Source organism: Pseudogymnoascus destructans, assembly GCF_001641265.1.
Source record: "Pseudogymnoascus destructans isolate 20631-21 unplaced genomic scaffold scaffold_37, whole genome shotgun sequence".
Classification (NCBI taxonomy): Eukaryota; Fungi; Ascomycota; class Leotiomycetes; order Thelebolales; family Thelebolaceae; genus Pseudogymnoascus; species Pseudogymnoascus destructans.
The window spans coordinates 121,508-143,392 of NW_020167556.1; the positions used below are offsets into that span (position 1 = coordinate 121,508).

The 21,885-nt window shown below is 28.0% G+C and overlaps 9 non-coding genes across 9 annotated transcripts; all 9 read right to left on the reverse strand.

The window, feature by feature from the left end:
* Window positions 1-2,506: 2,506 nt before the first annotated feature.
* Window positions 2,507-2,578, reverse strand: VC83_09167 (the record flags this gene model as incomplete). The annotated part of the gene is made up of 1 exon: window positions 2,507-2,578. It is a non-coding gene; the product is annotated as a tRNA-Arg (tRNA).
* Window positions 2,579-20,656: 18,078 nt separating this feature from the next.
* VC83_09168 lies at window positions 20,657-20,730 on the reverse strand (the record flags this gene model as incomplete). The annotated part of the gene is made up of 1 exon: window positions 20,657-20,730. It is a non-coding gene; the product is annotated as a tRNA-His (tRNA).
* An 18-nt stretch (window positions 20,731-20,748) lies between these two features.
* Window positions 20,749-20,822, reverse strand: VC83_09169 (the record flags this gene model as incomplete). Its single annotated transcript has 1 exon — window positions 20,749-20,822. It is a non-coding gene; the product is annotated as a tRNA-OTHER (tRNA).
* A 188-nt stretch (window positions 20,823-21,010) lies between these two features.
* VC83_09170 lies at window positions 21,011-21,084 on the reverse strand (the record flags this gene model as incomplete). The annotated part of the gene is made up of 1 exon: window positions 21,011-21,084. It is a non-coding gene; the product is annotated as a tRNA-Phe (tRNA).
* An 18-nt stretch (window positions 21,085-21,102) lies between these two features.
* Window positions 21,103-21,175, reverse strand: VC83_09171 (the record flags this gene model as incomplete). The annotated part of the gene is made up of 1 exon: window positions 21,103-21,175. It is a non-coding gene; the product is annotated as a tRNA-Ala (tRNA).
* Window positions 21,176-21,257: 82 nt separating this feature from the next.
* VC83_09172 lies at window positions 21,258-21,341 on the reverse strand (the record flags this gene model as incomplete). The annotated part of the gene is made up of 1 exon: window positions 21,258-21,341. It is a non-coding gene; the product is annotated as a tRNA-OTHER (tRNA).
* A 9-nt stretch (window positions 21,342-21,350) lies between these two features.
* VC83_09173 lies at window positions 21,351-21,424 on the reverse strand (the record flags this gene model as incomplete). The annotated part of the gene is made up of 1 exon: window positions 21,351-21,424. It is a non-coding gene; the product is annotated as a tRNA-OTHER (tRNA).
* A 127-nt stretch (window positions 21,425-21,551) lies between these two features.
* Window positions 21,552-21,625, reverse strand: VC83_09174 (the record flags this gene model as incomplete). Its single annotated transcript has 1 exon — window positions 21,552-21,625. It is a non-coding gene; the product is annotated as a tRNA-Glu (tRNA).
* A 130-nt stretch (window positions 21,626-21,755) lies between these two features.
* Window positions 21,756-21,827, reverse strand: VC83_09175 (the record flags this gene model as incomplete). Its single annotated transcript has 1 exon — window positions 21,756-21,827. It is a non-coding gene; the product is annotated as a tRNA-Thr (tRNA).
* Between the last annotated feature and the right edge of the window lie 58 nt (window positions 21,828-21,885).

Consider the following 21,885-nt stretch of genomic DNA (forward strand, 5'->3'; position numbering starts at 1 on the left):
TTCAGTTTCTGCGTTGCCGCATTACTCTTAAGGTGAAATGCTTACACTTTCATTTATATGCTAAATTAATCTAGCATATGGCATTTAGAATTCTCTGCCTGGACTACTAGGGTATCTAATCCTGTTTGCTACCCAGGCCTTCGTACCTCAACGTCAGTTATTAGATAGAAGGTTGCTTTCGCCTTTACCAGTCTCTAAGGTATAATTAAATATAAACTCTCCACCATAAATACCTCCTTCTCCTATAAAACTCTAGTACTATCGTACCCTTTTTTGGGCTAATAATACCGTCTAGGTACCCTTTAAACCTATTAAAGATGAATAACACTTGTCTTTTACGTATTACCGCGACTGCTGGCACGTATTTTGGTCAAGACAAATAGATAAAAATTTGTCATAATCAATATTATATCTAGAACTTTATTCGACATAGTCGATGCTTACCTTTATTTTTAGGTTTCACAAGCCGAAGCTTTACGTTCTTCCAAATTGCTGGTTCAGCCTTTAGGCTATTGACCAATATTCCCCACTGCTGTACTATACGTATTGGGCTTTTTTCAGACCCAATGTGACCGATGGACCTCTCAGCCTCGATTACGGAATTTTAAGCTAGTTAAGCCATTACCTTAACTACTACCTATCCGAGATATTTATTGTCATCTTAAAGCGGAAATTTACTTCCTTTCTTTATAAGGTATTTATTAGCCTTACTTTAAGGTAGCCAAAATATCATATACTCACCTGTACACCACTTTTAATTAAATAAATAGTTTTCCAGGCTTAACCTGAAGACTATTATATTATATTAAACGTACGATTAGCATGTGTCAAGCATTTGGACAGCGTTCATTCAGAGCCATCATCAAACTCAAATATATTCTATAATTGTATTAATAATTAATTAGTTAATTAAATATTAATACTACTAATGTGTATTTAACATTACAATAATTTAAGATCATCCCCGACAGAGCCTGGATTATAACCAGTTGTATTAATAACTTAATAATCTGATTCAGATTTTTAAGATATTACATTTAATGAAAATTGCACATGATATACACTTTGTATTTATACAAATAAATCCTCTATTAAATTTAAATAATTCTTGTAGACTATATGTATAAATCTAAGAAAATCTAAAAATAAATAGATATACAATTAAGCCAGTTTCTGTTTAATAATTAGTCTGTCTTAACTTTTAACTGTAGGCTTGTATTTTAACATAATACTACGTAATAAACAAGATAGACTTGCTTAAATGTATTTCATATACAAAATTTTGTATATTAAAAAATTTTTCTGTACTATACCAAAAACTTTAGCTTTAACACTTTATACCTGTATAAGTTTAATAAACACTGGACTTTAACAAATCTATATGCAAATTTTATATTAATATAAGATTTATTCTTAATATACCTATTGATCTTAACCATACCTATGGTTAAACATACGTATAAATACCTATCTAAAATTTAAAATAAAAAATCTAATCATAAAATTACAAAATTTTCATTTAGTTTATATATATATATATATATATATATATATTATAAAATTTATAATATAATATGTCTTACACTTAATGTAAATCTAATCCATCTTTAATGTAACTACTTGTTAATACCACAAACACTTGAGCTTGTATAAAAGCAATACCCAATTCAAGACCACAGAAAGCAATTATAAACGCTAAAGGCATTAAACCTAAAAAGAAGAATATAAATCCTGAAGTCATGATATTATAAGTAAATCCAGCTAAGATATGTAATAACATATGACCACTTAAGATATTAGCAGCTAATCTAAGCCCTAATGATACAGCTCTAGCTAAATAAGAAATAAATTCAATTAAAACTAATAAAGGTAATAAACCTAAAGGACAACCAGCTGGTACTAATAAAGAAAAGAACTCTAACCCGTGTTTTTGGAATCCTAATATAGTTGCACCTAAAACTATAGTAAAACTAAGTCCAAAAGTTAATACAAAATGACTAGTAGATGCAAAGCTATATGGAACTAAACCTATTAAATTATTAATTAAAATAAATACAAATAAGGCATATATAAAAGGGAAATATAATTGACCTTTTACAGAGTTTATTTGATTTGTAACAATACTATGTATTGTTGCATATAATGTTTCTTGACTAATTGATCAGCTATTACTTATAATTTTATTATAATTAGTAGCTAAAACACTACCACTTAAAATTATAAAAGTAGATATTAATAAATATAATCCTATATTTGTAATAGATATGTTAATATCTCCCAATATAGGGGCTTCCATACTTAGAAGGTTTCTTATTTCAAACTGATCAAGGGGACTAGCAATTTCTCTCAATATGTTTGAATGTGTCATTATTTTTATTATCTCCTTATTTTTATTGTCTTTTTTTTTCGCATACTTAAAAGGATTTATATTATACCCTTTAAGTATATAAGGATTTAAATTCCTTTTCTAGTTTAACATAGTTTAAATAAACTAATTATAAACCTTAATTCTTATCTAAGATTCGAACTTAGATCTAGATATTAGAAGTATCCTGCTCTACCATTGAGCTAATAAGAGTATGGTTTACTTAAAGTTATATTAAAAAAACTAAAGTAAAGGAATATTACTTGGTATTATATCAAAGCTATATAATATACAAGGAACTAAAACGACAAAAGCAATAACTATAGGTAATAAAATTATTCAACAAAATGTCATTAATTGATCAAAACGTATTCTAGGGAAAGAAGCTCTAGCCCATATAAATACAAAAGTCATGATACAAGTTTTTAATCCTAAACTTAGACCATAATATAATCCTTCAGTTAAAGGGTTATAGTAATATTCAGGACCTAACACTTTATAATGTAAAGTTTCTTCTACATAGTAATCAAAATCTATAAACTGGAATAAACCAAATATAGAAAAAGGTAAAATATCGTATAAATATCCACCTAAAAACAATATACTAGTTAAAACACAAATTAGAACAATACTAGAGTATTCGGCTAAAAAGAAAAATACAAATATAACTGCAGCGTGCTCTGTCATAAATCCACTAACTAGTTCAGATTCAGCTTCAGCTAAATCAAAAGGGGCTCTATTAGTTTCTGCTATAGATCCTATTAAGAAGATTATAAATATGGGGAACAAAGGTATTATAAATCAAACGGCTCTTTGAGCTTCTACATTTACTGTAAGATTTAAACTACCTGTTAACATAATTACTAAAAGAATAGCTGAACTTAATATTAGTTCATAACTTATTAATTGAGCTGTACTTCTAAGTGAACCTAAAAAGGCATATTTACTATTTGCACTTCATCCTGCTAATAATATACCATATGTAGCTAAAGATGAAACAGCTAACATATATAATATACCTAAATTAAGATCACTTATAGCTAAACCAGGTCCATATGGTACTACAGCATAACCTAGCAGTGCAAATATTAAAGTTATAATTGGACCAAGGAAAAATAACACAAAATTAGCTTGTGTAGGTGATACATATTCTTTTAACAATAGTTTTAAGGCATCCGCGAATGCTTGTAATAAACCATAGTAACCCACTGTATTCGGCCCTAATCTTCTTTGCATGCTAGCTAATCCTTTTCTTTCGGCTACTGTTAAATAAGCTACAGTTAATAACACAGGCACAGTAACTAATAGCACTTCTACTATAGATATTAAGGTGGGTAAGTATATCATTTTTTTTTTTTTTATAAAAACTTTTATTACTAATAATTCATATTAATACCTAATACAATATAATGCAATAAAATTTATTTAGATATATTAGAAAGTAAAAATAAATTTAAATTTAAATTTAAATCAAATTTTGATTTAAATTAAATTCTATTCCATATTATTACCAGAACAAATATAACAATACAATAATAAAAATAAATATTTATTTAACTTAACAGTAAAAGCTCAGATAATTTATAAATACATATACAAACATTATCAATATAAAATTTATATGCATAAGTATACCATTAAAGCAAATAAAACACGAACTTTAAAGAAGATGGTACCAAAAATAGTATATGAAAAAGTAGATCTCTAATTGTAAGATTTCTAGCTACACCTAAGATAAATGCACCTAATATTACTCCAATAATTAGTATATACTATAATTCCTGTAGTGACTAAATATTTTTATAAAAATTTTGCGACTTATTATATTTTTATTTTAATTAGCTTTTAATTATAGAGATATGGAAGAATCGAACCCCTTATTATAGATCTGCAATCCAAATGCAAAACCATTTGCAACATATCTCTACGTAAAAACGTATAAAAATATCTCTACATACTTATATATCTTTAAGATCAAAGTTTAACCTGTAATATGACAATGTTTGAAATAATATATTACTAATACACATGTAACTCTTAAGATATAAGTGCTAGTCTTTTAAATAACATTAAAAAAATCTATAATTATTTATATGTACATACTTTTTTTTTTGTGTGTATAACTAAGCCTTATGCGATTTAGTTATACTTAATTCCACTAATGTATTTTCTAATAAACTAACTAGAGGTACTATTATTAAAAAGTGAGCAAAATAAATAACAGTACTTATTTGTCCAAATTCAATAAATGGAGATTCCACATGTTTAGCACCTAATACCAATAATATTAAGAAATTAGCTATAAACATATAAAAAGCTATTTTACTTAAAGGTCTGAATTGTATACCTCTAGATCTACTTAAATCTGTGTAAGGCATAGCTAATAATATAAAAATAGCACCAAACATAGCAATAACACCTAATAATTTATTAGGAATAGATCTTAATATAGCATAGAAAGGTAATAAGTATCATTCAGGAACTATAGCAGGAGGAGTTTGCATAGGATTTGCTACAACATAGTTATCACTATCTCCTAAAACATTAGGCATAAAGAATACAAATACACTTAATACAATTATAAAGATAAATATAGTTATTAAATCTTTAAATAAAAAATAAGGAGCAAAAGCTAATCTATCAAAATTACCTGAAACACCTAATGGATTACCAGATCCAGCACTGTCATGAAGAGCAATTAAGTGCATTAGAGCTAATGCAGCTAAAACAAAAGGTAAAACAAAATGTAAAGCAAAAAATCTATTTAAAGTAGCGTTATTAACAGAAAAACCACCTCAAATAAATTCAACTATATCTTGTCCAACTCAAGGAATCGCACTCATAAGGTTTGTAATAACAGTCGCACCTCACAATGACATTTGGCCGTATGGTAAAACATAACCTAAGAATCCTGTAGCCATCATTAACACAAAAATAATTACACCTAATGTTCAAACTAATGTTCTAGGTGCTCTGTAAGACCCGTAATATAAACCTCTTCCTATGTGTAAATACACTAAAAAAAAGAAGGCTGAAGCTGTATTACTGTGTAAGTAACGTATTAATCAACCATTATTAACATCACGCATGATATGTTCTACTGAATTGAAAGCTTCTAATACACTAGGGTTGTAGTGCATTGCTAATGTAACTCCTGTTACTATTTGTACTATTAAACAAACGGCTAATAGAGAACCAAAGTTTCACAGATAGCTAATATTACTAGGTTGTGGTGAATCTATTAAATATGAATTAACCAATTTTAACAAAGGATGATTTTTAAAAATTCTCATTTTATATACAGATAACATTAAATACTTATTTTTTAGAAATATAGATAACTTCTTATGTTAGTCCTTAACTAAAAACTAGGACTAGCTAAGTTAAATAACTAGGTAAGTACCGTCTTACCCTATTTTAATTCTCTAATGGTTTAGTTTAAACAATATAATATTTAAGGATGTAAAGTTTTTACAATTAAATTAATTTGTGAAACTAAAACTTATACAAATTATTTTAACTATATAAAGTGTGGAAGAGTCGAACTTCCTTAATACATATAAATAATAAAAGCAGAACCATCTGCAACACGTGTATAACTTAAAGTACAACAGTGTCCATTAGTATTATATACTATATGGATACTATATATTTAATAATTATATATAAAGATAATATATAGGGTAGATATATTTCATCTTGATTAACACCACACATAATGTGGTAATTATTATAAGTATAGTTAACATTAAGACCTATAATAAGAGAGCGAAAAAAAGATTTACACTTTTAACTGCTGATAGTTAATCAGCAATGTTATTATTACACCACTTCGCATTAGTTTTATTAAGAAAATAAAATTTTAAAAACTTTTTTCTAATAATACTTAATAATAAAAACCTTAAGTTAAATGTATTAAATTAAACATTAACTTTTTATTGTACTAAATAAAGGTAAGAGAATTAATATAAGTAAACTAGAATCAAACATAGATAAATAGGGAATTAATATATAAAATATAAATCCTATTAAGATGTATAAAGCATAACTAGTAATAACACCTGTATCTAAACTAGATATTTTTTTACTTAAATTTACTAATCCTTTTTCTAAACCATAAGGTCCCAATAGTTCTACACTACCTCTATCTAAAACTTTTGTAGTTTGACCTCCTAATTTTAATACAAACCCTGTTATATATTTATTATATAAAAGTTCAATTAAAAAACGTTGGTTAAAGAAGCTAAAAATATTATAACCTAGTCTAGTTAATTTAAAATTAATTAAACTTAATGGTAAAAATTCAGATAAAATAATAGCTAAAAAACTAAGAGAAATAGTAAATATTAGAGGTAATAATTTAAATAAAACAGGTACAGCAAATTCTGTGTCTAGCATAGTTTCATGCATAGGATGTATAAATAAACTATTATCCATAAAAAATCCTGAACCTAAACCTATAAAAAGGTCTTTAGCTATATAACCAAAGAATATAGAAAATATGGCTAATATAATTAAAGGTAGACTCATAAAGATATCTCCTTCATGTGCGTGTTTATAACTAGTTAAAGGCCCATTCGGGTTAGTTAAGAAAGTTAAATATAAAACTTTAACCGAGTATAAAGTAGTAAACATTGCCCCTATAGTAGCAATAAAGTAAACAACTGTACTACTAAAATAGAATTGCCCATATGCAGATTCTAAAATAAAATCTTTACTATAAAACCCTGTCATAAAAGGGAATGCAACTAAACTAAGACTAGCTATCAGCATAACAGAATAAGTTAAAGGCAAGAATGCTCTTAATCCTCCGTATTTTCTAAAATCCTGGTTATCAGATACAGCGTGAATTACAGCTCCCGCACCTAAAAATAACAGTGCTTTATAGAAAGCATGATTAACTAAATGAAATAAAGCAAGATTGTATGAAGATAAACCTACTGCAATAACCATCATACCTAATTGACTCATAGTACTGTATGCAATAACTTTTTTAATATCTTGTTGGAATAGCCCAATAAGACTACTAAAAACAGTAGTTATTGCACCTAATCATAAACATAAAATTAAAACAGTTGAACTATATTCTATTAAAGGACTTGTACGCATAAGTAAATATACACCAGCTGTAACCATTGTAGCAGCGTGTATTAAAGCACTAACTGGTGTAGGCCCTTCCATAGCCATAGGTAATCACACATGTAACCCTATTTGAGAACTTTTAGCCATAGCTCCTATTAATAAACATACTCCTATAATTGTAACAATATTTTCATTAACAAAAGGAGCTAATGAGAAAACAGTGCTATAATCTATATTACCAAAAGATCATAATATAGCAAACATACCTATCATAAAAAAGGCATCCCCAACTCTATTAGTTAATAAAGCAGAGATAGAGCTTTGATTTGCTGCTATTCTAGTAAACCAGAAACTAACTAACAGATATGAGCAAATACCTACACCCTCTCACCCTACAAACATTAATAAAAAATTATTAGCTGTAACTAGTATTACCATCATAAATGTAAATAAACTAAGATAGCTAAAAAATCTTTGATTGTGTGGGTCATGGCTCATGTACCCTATAGAGTATACGTGCACTAAAGAAGAAACAATTAAAACAGGTATTAACATAGACACAGTTAAACTATCAAACTGAAAACCTCATAACACATTTAGTGATTCACTATCTATTCATCTGAAAAGATTTATAGATACAGGTATGTTATTTAATCCTACTTCAAAAAAGGCAACTGTTGCTAATAATGTTGTTAAAATTACACATAAAGATGTTATTAACTGCGCCCCACTAACTCCAACTTTTCTACCAAAAAGCCCCGCAACTATTGACCCTAACAAAGGTAAAGTTATTATTGCTAAATACATTATTTATACTCTATAGCTATACTTCCTCTTAATCTGTAAAAAGCTACTAGTATACCCAAACCTATCGCAGATTCTGCACCCGCTATTGCTATTATATATATAGCATAAGTTTGGCCTAATATATCATCAAAGCTAAGTGAACTTACCAATATTAAAAATGTAATAGATAGAAGCATTATCTCTATAGAAATAAGCATTAATATTATATTTTTTCTATTTAAAACGAAACCTAAAATCCCGATTAAAAAGAGTACTAGGGTTAAATTCATTATATATTATTTATATTTAAATTATTGTTTTTAGTTTATTGTAACTAATATAGTTAAGGATGAAATACTTGAGACTATTATTATACTAATATAACCCCATAAACAATTTAATTTTCAGGGTTTAACATAAGCTAATGCTTATGTTAACCTTTATATCATAGAATTATTTTATAATTTACTTATAAAAACACGGCTTAAGAATAGACGCACAAACCTTGGTAATATATATTTAGAAAATACATATATCATTGTTACTAATATAACAAATGCAAAAGTTACTTGATTAATAAAATAAAAAGGAACTAACTGTGGCATGGTATTTATGGAATTTGATAGATGTATAGATAAGTAAAGACTTACTCACATCAGAACTTTTTGTAAAAGGTTTACGTGGAAAACATTGATGCAAAATAACCATTAAAAATAATTTTAATGTTTATAAGACCCATTCAATGCTTTAAATTTGGCTATTTCACTAGTCAATAGGCTACTATATGTAGGATCTTTAATTTTTAAAGAATTTTCTATATTTAAACCCTTATTAAACAATTCATTTATAGAAGATCCATTATGAGTTATTAATCTGTCTATGACTCCTACTCTAGCACTAATTTTATTAGCGTATGAATCTGTCATACTTGAAGGTACATCGATAGACATGTTACCTTGAGCATCTGATACTACGTTAATACCAGTATCTAGAACAATTGCTTTAAACTGAGTGATGAAGACTTCCATTTGAGGAAGTAACCTGTTAATCTCTGTAACTATTGCATATAATTCTTCTTCCATTGGATACTTATTTGAAATTTGATAGATGTATAGATAAGTAAAGACTTACTCACATCAGAACTTTTTGTAAAAGGTTTACGTGGAAAACATTGATGCAAAATAACCATTAAAAATAATTTTAATGTTTATAAGACCCATTCAATGCTTTAAATTTGGCTATTTCATTAATAAATTGGGATATATATTTTAACAACCCTAACGCCGTTAATGTTAGTTATAAAACAATGCTTTTAAACTGAAAGATATAGATACCCGGTTAAAGTGTCAATATATGATACATCAAGAAGCTTGTTAGATTAATCAAAATAAACTTAAATTAAATTTTAATTTAGTCATTTTTTATTATTCTTGATATCCTCTATTCTAAATATTATAATAGGCTTTTTATATGCTTTCCTTATTTCTTCTTCTACATAATCAAATACAGTTTTAGTATGATTTCTTACCATAGTAAGATGATTATGTGTTCAATTTCTAGGATCATCTGGTCGTCTATATCTTCTACCAAAATCTACCGATATTTCAAGTAAAGCTTCTAGCATACCAAGATGATATCTTAAAGAAAAATAATCCTCTATAATTGGAGGTTTAACGTGTGGAATTATATATAAATCAGACTTTTTATATAGATGTTCTTCTTTATAATATAATCCCATACAACCCTGAAAATATTTTCCCCCGGATGCTATAGTATTAACAGAAATACTACCCCCTTTAGTTAATCTATTAGCACGCAACGTTTCTTGTTGATAAACAACTAAAACTTCTCTGAGTATATTTAAATTAATAGCCCGTATATCTTTATAATCATAATTTCCCACTTTTTTTAAAATTTTTGACATTTCAGATAAAAGACCTTCTTTATAATTCAAAAAAGAAGAAGGAACAACATCGTAATCTTTATTAGGGTCCTTAAAATTAATACCTAATTTATCCAATATTATATATGCAGGTCTATCTTTAAGTTTAATCGGTCATACTGACGGCTCTACTAAAATTGCAGATTCTGCATATTTTTGGGGTATTAACAAACTGCTATTTTCATGTATAACTAGACATTTATCTCTATTATTAGCCCTACTATCAGGTAAATTACTACTTCTATCTAAAATCTCCTTCGCTAAGGCTTCTCTACGTTCATTTTTAGCTGACGTTAAAATTGAAAGTCAATTTATAGCAGGAGCTATAGTTAAAGCTGAAGAAGTTGAAGCTTCTGGTACTTGTGTACCAAAAGTTGAAGAAGTTGAAGAAATTAAAGCTGAAGAAGTTGAAGCTTCTGGTACTTGTGTATTATTACTTATACCTAAACTTGACTCTATAGTAGTGCCTCCGCTTCTACCTTCATATGGAGCTATAACTACCTGTAGCTTTTTTCTCCTTTTTGGGTTATTTGACCTAGGGTCATCTTCAGGTTCAAAGTACATAGAATTTTTATTGGAAGAACAATAATTTACAGAAAAAAAAATAGGTAATAATATTTCCCTATTATCTATAAAAATTAATCTTATAAAGTACAAACAAAGAAATACAATAATTCATCTTATAGCTTTTTTGTATGTAATATTCTTTTTCGCAAAACTTGAAGAAAAATCTACATTAAAACTAAAAGGATTGTATTTTATTATAATACTGTTTAATACACCACATATATATGTAATAGGTAATCAAAGAGAGAATGCCAAAAAAGCATAATAAAAAAAATCCTTATACTCTATACCCAATGTAGAACATGTGGTAAATCTTATGGTCGTTGTTAATAAAAACATAAAGATAAATATTAACCCAGTAGTTAAAGGATTATTAGCTATATTTTTTAATTTTAAAATTAATATTTCTTTTATAGTTAATTTTTGAATAATTATGCTTGGTTTTCCTATTGACTTGTATATAAATCGCATAGTAACTAAAAGGGATATAGTTAAACCTAAAATAATAATAAGAGTAGAATAGTTCGCATTAGATAAGGAAAAATACATATCATTACATTCTTTTAGTAAACTTTCCCATATATCTTTTAGATTAGATAATATTGAATTAAATACACGTAATATTAAATTAAGAATATTTAACATATAAATATTAATTAGCTTAGTTAAACAAATTATAACTAACCATCTGAAAGCAAATACCTGAAGAGATACCTGAATAGTATCTATGTATAGGATTAGATATTTTACTTTGTAAAGGTAATGACACAAATGCATGAGGTTTAGGTGGGCTAGTTAATGCTCACTCTAAACTATTATAACTTCTATTTAATAATGTTTGTAAAGAATCGCTATAGAATTGAGGTGTTAATCAAGGATATCTGCTTGTAGCTTTTCCTTCAACTAATTGTATATATATAATGTATAAGAAAAGTCAAGTAGCTACTACACTTATTATAGACCCAAAACTACTTATTAAATTTCAACCTGCGAAAGCATCAGGGTAATCACCAATTCTTCTAGGCATACCTTGTAAACCTAAGAAATGTTGAGGGAAGAATGTAACATTAACACCAATAAACATAATTCAGAAGTGTACTTTACCTAAAAATTGGCTGTAATCTAATCCTAGTATTTTAGGTATTCAGAAGTATCAAGCACTAAATAATGCAAATACAGCACCCATACTTAAAACATAATGGAAATGAGCTACAACATAGTAAGTGTCATGGAAAGCGATATCAAGAGAAGCATTAGCTAAAACAACTCCACTTAATCCACCTATTGTAAACATAAATACGAAACCTAAAGCAAATAACATTGAAGGTGTTAATTGTAAAGATCCTCCGTAACATGTAGCTAATCAACTAAATATTTTAATACCAGTTGGAACAGCAATAATTAATGTAGCAGCTGTAAAGTAGGCTCTAGTATCAACGTCTAATCCTACAGTATACATGTGGTGACTTCAAACAACAAAACCTAAAACTCCAATAGACATCATCGCATATACCATACCTAAATACCCAAATACACTCTTGTTAGAGCTAGCAGATATAGTAGTACTAACAACACCAAAACCAGGTATAATTAATATATAAACTTCAGGGTGACCGAAGAATCAGAAAAGATGTTGGTATAGTATAGGATCACCACCACCAGCAGCTTCAAAAAATGATGTATTAAAATTTCTATCAGTTAAAACCATTGTAATTGCACCGGCAAGAACAGGTAATGATAATAATAATAATACAGCTGTAACAACTACAGCTCATCCAAATAAAGCTAATTTATGTAATCTTATACCTGGACTTCTCATATTTAATATAGTAGTTATAAAGTTAATTGCACCTAATAAACTACTTATACCAGATAAGTGTAAAGCAAATATAGCTAAATCAACACTAGGTCCACTGTGACTTTGTATACCACTTAATGGTGGATACAGTGTTCAACCTGTACCTGCTCCGTTTTCTATACCGCTAGCAAAAAGGAATAATATTAAACTAGGTGGTAATAATCAGAAACTTATATTATTTAATCTAGGGAATGCCATATCAGGACCCCCTACTAAAAGTGGCAATAAAAAATTACCAAATCCTCCTATCATAGCTGGCATACGATTTTAACCCGCTAATTTTCATTAACGGCCGGACTATATCTTTACCTTTAAATATAATATTTAATAAGGTATTTCGCGTGTAGTCTCTGAGGATCCTACTACTTAAAGGTGTTTAATGCTTAAAAAGCCCCTCTAGATTTGGTTTCCTGCTGATTGCCTAATCTCTTAAAATGTAACTGTATTATACCGCTTTTCAAAAAAGAAAGTCTGTATTACTAGTTCTAAGAGCTCTAAAGGTATTCCAGCATATAGCGAAAAGAAAGTAAAGCATTTCTGCCTTACCCGGCCATGCCTTTTTTTTTATAGAATACTATAAATTTTTATGTTAAATGTCCAAATTTTGATAAGTAAATCTTCATTTACCTCTATAATAACCAGACTTAATTCCTTTTAAGTAATCTCTAATCACTTGACGATCGCCTTTAAGATGATTGGCCAAACTATTTAACGAATAAAACTCTAAGTTTTTACTTGCATCGTATTTAAACTCTGCAAGTATAGCTTTAGCTGCTGGATGTTTAATTTTATATAAATCCCGTTTATTTACAACTAAAGTTTTTATTTCCTCTAAAGTTAGTTGGTTAATATATTCAATTTCAAGTAAATCACCTGATAAAAAGAAGTGATCTAGATATAAAGTACCTAAGTCTAAACAATCATTTAAAGTTTTATGATGAATATTTATTGAACTATACATATGTTGTTTTGACTCAAATATATATAATAGATTTAGGGTTTTTGAATCATATATGTAGATAGGAGTACCTCTCTCTTTACGTAGTTTATTACGTATCTCCTCAGACACTGGTTCATGATAACCAGGACTAGCAGCAACTAAATCTACGTTAAGATTAGGGTTCAAAGTATCAATAAATTCTTGTTCTAAGGCTACTACTTGATCTAAAGTAGATTCAACGTCCAAAATATATATAGTCAATCTTATATTACTAAAACCGTGTTTGTTTAAGTATCTGAGAACTCTCCCCGCTTTAGTTTTAAGTATTGAAGGCATAAAATAAGAACTTATACGGTTGTACAAGTTAATAGAATGACCTACATAAATATTTTTTAGATCTAGAGTTTCCCATACATAAACACCTTTTTGTTTTTTAGTTACTTTAAGGATTATATCTCTGTTATTATAAGGGTCTTCTACTAATATTTTAACATATTTATTTTTAGATTTGAAATCTTTATTATCTTTATTGTTATTATCGTTACCCACTTTTATATCATAATCTTCAGCAATCTTGATCGTGCTGTATCTATGATAAAGCAAGATTGGGGATAGATTTAATTTTTCATTTAACATATTTGCATTATTTTTGACCATGAAGAAAATCATAAGGATGGCGTGTGCTGTTATTATACTGTTATATAATTGATTATCTGCTATATATTGAACACCAGGTCCACTTAATTCTAATCTAATTAAGACTGAAAAAGCTGTACCTAATAATCCTGAAAATAAAGCGAATATTAAATATAATGTTCCAATATCTTTAGCATTAGATGATAAAAATCATCTCTCTGTTCAAAGTGATATGCTAGATTTTAATATACTATTGTTGTTTTTAGTAACAATATTATTGTAATTAATTATACTTTCATTATAAGAAGTAAAATGGGAAGTAACCGATCGTAAAATAGACAGATTAGAAATCTAAGACTCTATTCTTTGATTTGATACACTTTATCATAAGAAATAGGAAGGTATATTATTTAAAAACAGATTATAACCAGTGTAATCTCTGGTTTATTTTGCGGCTAGCCGAAGTCGAATCGACATAAAACGTTTGGAAGACGTCGGGTTTACCATTAACTTATAGCCGCTTATACACATACTATATAAATAATATGTGTATTTATCAAAAGATAGCCATATAATATAATAAATTAACCTTTATTAACTTTTATCAATTACTAATATAAGATTAGCAAAAGATAATTAATATTTATATGTATTAATAATTATTGATCTTCTAATCAAGATAAGAATTTTTCTATGCTAACTGATTCTATAACTATAGGCATAGAGCTATGTAAAATTCCACATATTTCTGAACATTGTCCGTAGAATGTACCTTCTCTATTTATAAGTACAGATACTTGATTTAATCTACCTGGATATGCATCACATTTAATACCTAAAGCCGGGCAAGCAAAAGAATGTATAACATCAGCAGCTGTAACAATAAATCTAACATGTGTTAATTCTGGAAGTATAACTCTATTATCCACTTCTAACATTCTTAAACCTCCTTCAGCTAAGTCAGATTCTGGTACTAAATATGAATCGAATTCTATAAAGTCCCCGTCATCTGTTAAAAAATCAGGGTACTGGTAACTTCAGTATCATTGGTGACCTTCTGCTAATACAGACATAGCTGGATCACTTACTTCATCCATTAAATATAATAATTTAAAGAAGGGAAAGCTATAAGTATCAGTATTAAAGCAGGAGTAATAGTTCATATTAATTCTATTAATGTACCATGATTTAGGTATTTGTGTGATATAGGGGATTTTTCATGAATATAAGTTCTAATTACAGACAACATTATTCACCCTACAGCGAATAATACTATAACTAAATAAAACATAATATTATCATGTAATTCTACTAATCCTTCCATTTGTGGAGTAGCAGTATCTTGGAAGTATAAACCTCAAGGACTAGGTGCGTCACAATAATTAAAAAAGCTATTTTTAATATAATAAATCATTTGTTCTTATTATCTTTTTTTGCTTGTATCCATAATATAATATTGTATAAGTATTAATAGTAAAGTAATAGGTATATAAAAGGAAAAACAGATTAGAATTAAATAAAAAGAAAAAAAAAGTAAATATAAAAATTAAGAAGCGTCACCTTGGGTTCAGATTCTGAACCAGTCTTGACTATTTTGTTACCTTTGTCTGGAGAAGAATCTGACGAGTCCGAATCAAATTTTCTCTTGTTACTTACAAGATCATCTACAGAAGGAGCAGCAGTATCACCTATAGGACTTTCATTTATAGGTGGAGTCCATGGTCTTCAATTCCCTCTTGAAAGAACATCGCTAGGAGCAGCAGACTCTTCTGCAGAAGCAGCAGACTCTTCTGCAGGAGACTCTTCTGCAGGTGCAGCAATATCATCTACAGGAGCAGCAGACCTTGTTGCAGCAATATTCTCTAGCTTAGCAGTAATACTATCCAGAGAACGAGTAATATTTCTTGGAACATCTTCTGTAGCAGGAGTACCAGGAGGACCGATAGGACCTTTTGCAGACTGTGCATTTCCAGTTTCTAAATCTATAAGAAGATCCGTCACTACATCAGGCAAATCATCCAATTCCTTCTTAAGTAATCTAGCATCATAATTCAAGTATTTACTACGTTTACTTGGATCATCCTCAGTTGCCTCTATATGATCAAATATTTCAGAATAATCCTTACAAAGAGCAGCCTTACTTTTAGCAAGGGCTTTATCGTAAACATCTACTTCTTCATCCTCATAAGTCTCACGAACAATAGACGCAAGCTGAGCGTTTCACGCTAAGACTTCCTTCTCTAGTTCCCTTCTCGTACTTTCTTTCTCACTCTCAGTACTAGTATCAGGTTCAGAATCAGATTCAGAATACACATAGTCACTATCGTCTTCCGAGACTTGTTTCTCTTCCTCTCTCTCTTCCTTTTCCTCTTCCGCTGCTCTTCTGTTATTCTCAGTACTACTATCAGTATCACTATTACTATCAGTATTACTACCCACAGATTCGTTGTCTGTTGATCTTACTGAAAAGACACAGTCTAAAAATGTTTGTTTTAATTCACGTGTTTCAATTCCTAAGTAATCTACTATATCAAATTACCCCATATGTTGTTAATTAATGTTATAATTAACCATACTATTATGTATATAGTCTTAGTTGGTAGCATAGCGATTCTACAAAAATAAAACATCTGAATTCTTTGTATCATTAATAAAAAACTAGATTTGCAAATGTAAATTATTGTAATAATCCATATTAAAAGTAATATATAAAAAATAAAAATAACATATTAGGGGCGAAAAAAGCTATATATTAATGTTGACACTGAATAATGTAATCCGTCTAAAATTGGAGCAGGATATATACCTAAGACTACTGTAAGAAGAACTAGACTAAATAGCATGAAAATTCTCGTACATTTAAATCTACTAAACTATATTGGTTTTTTAAAGTTAAAAGAAGGCTCCTCCAAAAGCTATTCTATTAAACATAAAATAGTGTAAGCAGCTGAAAAGACAACAGAAGAACTAGCCATTACACCTAATAATGGTAATTTTTCAATACACCATATAAAGACATAAATTCCCCAACAAAATTTAAAGTAAGAGGAACACCACAATTAGCTAAACATAATATAAAGAATAATATAGAAAATATAGGCATAATTTGAGCTATACCTCTATAAAATGGTATCAATCTTGTCCCCAGATCTGTCATATAATACACCACCTACACATATAAATAAACCACTAGATACAAAACCATGAGCTAAACCTAAAACTATACCTCCTTCTATACCTTGTATTGTATTACTAAACACACCTATTAAATATACTGCAGCATGTGAACAGAACTATAAGCAATTAGTTCTTTAATATCTATTGTTCTTAACGTACTAAAACTAGCATATATTATAGTGATTACCCCTATAAGATATACTATATATGTATATCTAAAGAAGCTTTAGGTAATAAAGGTAATATAAGTCTAAATATACCATATAAACTTAATTTTAACACAATACCTGCTAATAGGATACTACCACCTAAAGGTGATTCAACGTGAGCTTTTAATAACCATGTGTTTAAAAAATAGTAGGAGTTTTAATAGCAAATGCTATAAATATACCATAAAATAAGAATAATTGTGTAGAGTAATTAAAATTAGTTTTATATAAAGCATCAAAATCTGTTGTTCCCATTATAGATGACATCGTAAGTATCGATAATAATAAGAATAATGACCCAAATAATGTATATAAAAATAAATAAAAACTTGCTCTTACTTTATTACTTGATCCAAATAAACCAATTAATAAAAATAAAGGGGGCAATATACTTTCAAAAAACATAAAATAATAATATATCTAATACTAAAAATACAGCTAATAATAAGCTTTCTAATAGTAATAATAATAACTAAGATCTTATATTTTCTTTTATAGATTTCCAGTTAGAAGTAGTGCTATAGGTACTATAATAGTAGTCAATAGCACAAAATATATAGATAGCCCATCAACACCTAAATAAAAATCATATGAACTAACTTCATGATACTCTTGTACAAATTGAAATTGATTAACACTAAAATCAAAAAGTATGAATATTAAGAATGAACATAATAAATTAACAATGGATGTTATTAAACCTGTTGTTTTTATACGTTTATTATTTAAGGCAGAGGTATCATAAGACATGCAAGTGGATATTATAAATATACCTATTAAAGGTATTACTAATAAAAGAGATAATAACATATACTAGACAAAATTAAATAAAGCAGACAGAAAAGATGAAATATACCCTACCCGAATATATCTAATACAAAAAAAAACAAATTTAAACTTTTGCAGGCTTACCTACTATTTTATTAATTTTAATGTAATTACTATGTAAAGTGTAAGTTTGTCTACTTTCTATTTTTAAGGCATTTTACCTAATTCGAACGCAAAACCTAGCGTTAAGGCTAAAAAGAATACAAGCATTATAGTTAAACCATATACACCGTTAGCATATGCACTAACTACATAAGGATAACTAAAAGTATTTCTAAATCAAATATAAAAACAAAAGGGCAAATATAAAAAAAGAAATACTAAATTGTGTTCTATTTTGTCCTAAAAAAGAATGAAAACCACATTCAAATGCACTATCCTTTTCATCGTAAGGATTATGAGGAGCGAATATTAAATTTACAGCTAATAAAATGATAGCTAATAATGGTATAAATACAAAAAAAAAAGTAATACTAGACATTATGAGTTAATAATATTAAAGCTAATATATTTGACATACTTAATGATTCTTGAGGCATAAATAAAATAATAAGATTATTAAAGTTAAAATACTTATTGTTATAGTTAAATGGCTTGATAGTATTATGCTATCATATTTAAAGCTTAATTTTTTGAACTATTCCATTCTTTTTGGTTATAGTCGCATACATGTCAACATCTGAAATATAAGGATTTACTTTATATTCAGGTTTATCGAAGAAAATCTCTTTTACAATGTTTAGATAATATACTGCACTTATTACACTAGTTAATATTGCAACAAGTGTTATGAAAACATATCCACTATCTAAAGCTGCGCTTAATACCATCTTTTTGCAAAAAATCCTATAAGAGGAGGTATACCTGCAAAAGAAAATAAAGTAATAGCTAAACTTAAAGCTAACATAGGATTTATATAAAAGAAACCTTTCATTTGACTAATTAATTGTATAGGTGAGTTATTCTTATCTAATAAAAACTATATTTTTTATTCTCATTACTATAGCAATACAATGAATATCCTATTGCTAATAACAACATGAATGCATTTAAATTACTTAAAGAGTATTGCATTAAATAAAAAATGAAAGCTTGAATTGACTCTATGCTGTTAATACTTAAAGCTAATAATATAAATCCTACATGACTTATAGTACTATAGGCAAACAATCTTTTTATTCTAAATTGTGTTAAACCTAATACTGAACCTATTATTAATGATAGTAAAGAACTGACTAATAAGCTAGTAGTTCAGCTAAAATTATTTATAAATAAGGAATTACTAGTATAGTGCACTAATTCTAAAAAGAATATAAATATAGATATTTTTTGCTATTATAGCAATAAATGTAGTAACTACAGTAGGCACAGCATCATAAACATCAGGTGATCAAAAATGAAAAGGTGCAGCACTTATTTTAAATAAAAATCCTACACATAATATAAGTAAAGACATATTTATATAATCAGGTTTATATCAAGATTGAGTATTATTGCTTATATCACAACCTAAATCGCTTATACTAGCAATAACATATATACCATCAAGACTAGTAGTACCAGAGTTAGCATATAAAAGGGCCGAACCTAATAATATAAAACAAGAAGCTAATCCACCTAATAAAAAATAAGTAAGACCTCCACTAGTTGCTTGTTCAGAATTTCTATATATAGTACTTAATAAATATAACCCATAACTTTGTAACTCTATACTTAAAAAAATAGACACTAAATCACTTGTTGAAACTAAAAAAACAGCACCTGTTATAATAAACAATATAATTAAAGGGTATTCAATTATTTTAAATTGTTCTCCCATTTTATTTAAAATTTTAGATTTAAAGTTAATTGTATTATAAGATAATAACTTAGAAGAGTTTTTAAAAAAGACTTTTCTAGGATAAAAACTTGTTAATTGTAATATAGCAGCACTAACTAAAAAGATAAATAACTGAAATGTATGAGTTATGCTTGTAGCACTAAATAAACCCCCGTATAAACCTATCCCCGTATCTAAGTTTGTTAAATATAAACTATCTAAAGTAAGATAACTAGATAATAATAAAATTATTATAGTTATTCTGCTATATAGAATAGATTTGTCTCGTCTCAATGAAACGGCATTCGACATTAATAATGAAATAAGTGAAAGAATTAACATGAGCCGGGAGAGAAATTTGAATTCTCATTATTAATGCATGAAATTAATGTTCTAACCAATTAAACTATCCTGGCTGACTTATATCTTATCTTTTTTTAATTTAAAGGGTCAGTACCCTGACTTGAACAGGGAACATACTGTGCCACATACAGTCGTTCTACCGATTGAACTATACCCACCTTTATCTTTTAGGTTTTATTATGCTGAAGTGATTCGAACACCCAATAATAAGCATCAAAAACCTATGACTTGCCTATTAGTCTACAGCATAGATATATAAATTTGGAGTATACTTATATATCTATGCTTTATTTTACTCCAAATATATATACTATACATAGTTTATAAGGTAAACCCGACTTGAACGGGTAAGATAAGAAAATCAAATAGTCCTAAGCTATTCATGTCTACCAATTCCATCACTACCTTTGTTAATTTAAATACACCTATATAGGAAATATGCTCGAGATAAGAGTTGAACTTACAACCTAGATCGCTTCAAGACCTCGCCCTACCAATTGAGCTTCTCGAGCTAAAATTTAGATTTAATTATGGAGACATCAGGATTCGAACCTGAGATAACGACTTGCAAAGTCGCAGTTTTACCAATTAAACTATGTCCCCTATATAGATAGTTTAAAATATAAACCTCTAAATATATTATATATAAATATTATATAAACCAAATAATATATTTAGTTAAATACTATCCGAAAAACGACTTGAACGTTCACGATATTATATCAGTAAAGCTTAAGTTTACCCTGTCTACCAATTCCAGCACTCGGACTATATAATATTAAGGCCAAAGTGACTTGAACACTCATCTAAACCGTCATGAGCAGCTTGCTTTACCAATTAAGCTATAACCTTTAAATACCGGTCTAAACCATATATACCATGTATACATCTACTAATATATATATATCTTATGCACTATAACATTTATAATATAAGATTGTAACATTTGCATAATATTAAATAAAAATGATATTATTCATTGACCTTAGAGGGACTCGAACCCTCGAATATGACAGTGAAAGTATCAAGTCTTAACCCCTCGACTATAAGGCCTTTTATGACTTAAATAATCAATTTAATACATAAAAACCGAAAGTATATACATTTTATACTCATTACCTATTATCGGTATAAGGTATATATGTTAATAGAAATACTAAAAAAACTTTTTTTTTGTTAAACCAAGCCCAGTGCAAGTATCGCACTTGCTTCAGCTGGTTACAAAACAGCTACATTACTTTTATGCTAACCAGGCTTATTAATTGGCCTTATAAAAATTTTAGGATTTTTTTTTTATATCTTAAAAAAAAAAA